The sequence below is a fragment of the Budorcas taxicolor genome, chromosome X (genome assembly GCF_023091745.1).
Source record: "Budorcas taxicolor isolate Tak-1 chromosome X, Takin1.1, whole genome shotgun sequence".
Taxonomy (NCBI): Eukaryota; Metazoa; Chordata; class Mammalia; order Artiodactyla; family Bovidae; genus Budorcas; species Budorcas taxicolor.
In genome coordinates, this window is record NC_068935.1 from 13,213,113 (window position 1) to 13,215,746 (window position 2,634).

Here is a 2,634-nt window from a genome sequence, read left to right on the forward strand (position 1 = left end):
AAGAAAGAAGGCAAAGTGGTTATCTGAGGCGGCATTATGAATAGAGGAAGAATGAGGAGAAGCCAAAGGCGAGGGAGAAAGGGAAAGGTACATCCAATTAAACAGTTTCAAAGAATAGCTAGAAGAGAAAAGAAGGCCTTCTTCACTGAACAGTGTTTAATAATAGAAGAAAACAACAAAAAGGGAAAGACTAGAGATCTCCTCAGGAAAACTGGAAACATCAAGGGAGCATTTGCCCAAAGATGGGCACAATAAAGGATAAAAATGGTAGAGACCTAGCAGATGCTGAAGCGATCAAGAAGAGATGGAAACAATGCACGCAAGAACTGTATAGAAAAGATCTTAATGAACCAGATTAGTACATGGTGTGGTTAGCCACCGAGAGCCAGACATTCTGGAGTGCAAAGTCAAGGGAGCCTTCAGAAGCACTGCTGTTCATAAAGCTAGTGGACGTGATTAAATTCCAGCAGAACTATTCAAACCCCTAAAGGAGGATGCTATCAAGATTTTGCATTCATTATGTCAGCAAATCTGGAAGACCCAGCAGTGGCCACAGGACTGGAAAAGGTCAATCCTCATCCCAATTCCCAAGAAGGACTGTACTAAAGAATGTGCTCACCATCTGAAAATCGCACTTATCTCCCATGCTGGTAACGTCATGCTTAAAATCTTGCATTCTAGGCTTCAGCATTATGCAAACCAAGAACTTCCAGATGTCCAAGCTGGATTTAGAAAAGGAAGAGGAACCAGAGATCATATTGCCAACATTCGTCAGATTATAGAAAAAGAAAGGGAATTTCAGAAAAAAATCTATCTCTGTTTCATTAACTATGCTCAAGCCTTTGACTGTGTACATCATGACAAACTGTGGATAGCTCTCAGAGAGATGGGAATACAAGACCATCCTACCTGTCTCCTGAGAAACCTGTATGCAGGTCAAGAAGCAACAGTCAGAACCCTGTATGTAACAACTGATTGGTTCAAGATTGAGAAAGGAGTAGGACAGGGCTGTCTGCTGTCACCCTATTTGTTTAACCAATAGGATGAGCACATCATGAGACATGCTGGGCTGGATGAATTACAAACCAGAATCAAGATAGGCAGAAGAAACATCAACAACCTCAGATATGCAGATAATACCACTCTAATGGCAGAAAGCACAGAGGAACTAAAGAACCTCTTGATGCAGGTGAAGGAGGAGAGTGAAAGAGCTGGCTCAAGACTAAATATTAAAATAAATAAGATCATGCATCCAGCCCCATTACTGCATGGCAAACAGAAGGGGAAAAGATGGAAGTAGTGACAGATTTCCTCCTTCTGGGGTCCAAAATCACTGCGGATGGTGACTGCAGCCATGAAATCAGAAGACGATTGCTTCTTGGCAGGAAAGCAATGACAAACCTAGACAGTGTGTTGAAAAGCAGAGACATTACTCTGCCGATAAACATCCATATAATCAAGGCTATGGTCTTCCCAGTGGTCACATATGGTTGTGAGAGCTGGACTGCAAAGAAGGCAGAACGCCAAAGAACTGATGCCTTCGAACTCTGGTGCTGGAGAAGACTCCTGAGAGTCCCCTGGACACCAAGGATATCAAACCAGTCAATCTTAAGGGAGATCAACCCTGAATACTCACTGAGGACTGATGCTGAAGCTGAAGCTCCAGCATTTTGGTCATCTGATGTGAACAGACGACTCATTGGAAAAGTCCCTAATGCTAGGAAAGGTCGAGGGCAGAAGCAGAAGAGGGTGTCAGAGGATGAGATGGCTGAACGGCATCACCAATGCAATGGACATGAACTTGGGCAAACTTCAAGAGATGGTTAGGGACAGGGAGCCCTGGCATGCTGCAGTCCATGGGGTCGAAAATAGTTGGACATAACTAGGCAACTGAACAACAACAAAGATGTGAGTAAGAAGAGCTTGGACAGACAAATCTTTCAAGAAACTAGGCTGTGAAGAGAAATAGGGAAATGGGATGGTCGCTAGAGGAGGATGTGAAGGGAAAGGTTATTGTTTAGTTTTTATTTTGACTACAGGTTGTATAATATGGTTGATTGTGCCAAAGACCAGAAGAGAGGGAGATGTCAATAATGCAGGAAAGAGAGGAAGAAGCCACGTCCTCATTGGAAGCAAGATTAGAGACAATCTAGAAGGCACTGGAGAAGGCAATGGCCCCCCACTCCAGTCCTCTTGCCTGGAAAATCCCATGGACGGAGGGGCCTGGTGGGCTGAAGTCCATGTGGTCCCTGAGGGTCAGACATGACTGAGCAACTTCACTCTCACTTTTCACTTTCATGCATTGGAGAAGGAAATGGCAGCCCACTCCAGTGTTCTTGCCTGGAGAATCCCAGGGGCGGGGGAGCCTGGTGGGCTGCCGTCTGTGGGGTCGCACAGAGTCAGTCGGACACGACTGTAGCGACTTAGCAGCAGCAGCAGAAGGCGTTAGTCTCTGATAGGAGCACCTTCTCCTATCAGAAGAATGGACATTTTCACCCTTTAAAAAGGGAAAAGACAATGACTTTAGGTGTAGTTAGGAGGGTAGATTTAGTGGTGAGGAGATGAGAATGTTCCCATTTTGTAGATTCTGTTTCCTCAGTGTCATGTGAGGTAAGGTCATCAGTGAAAATGAGA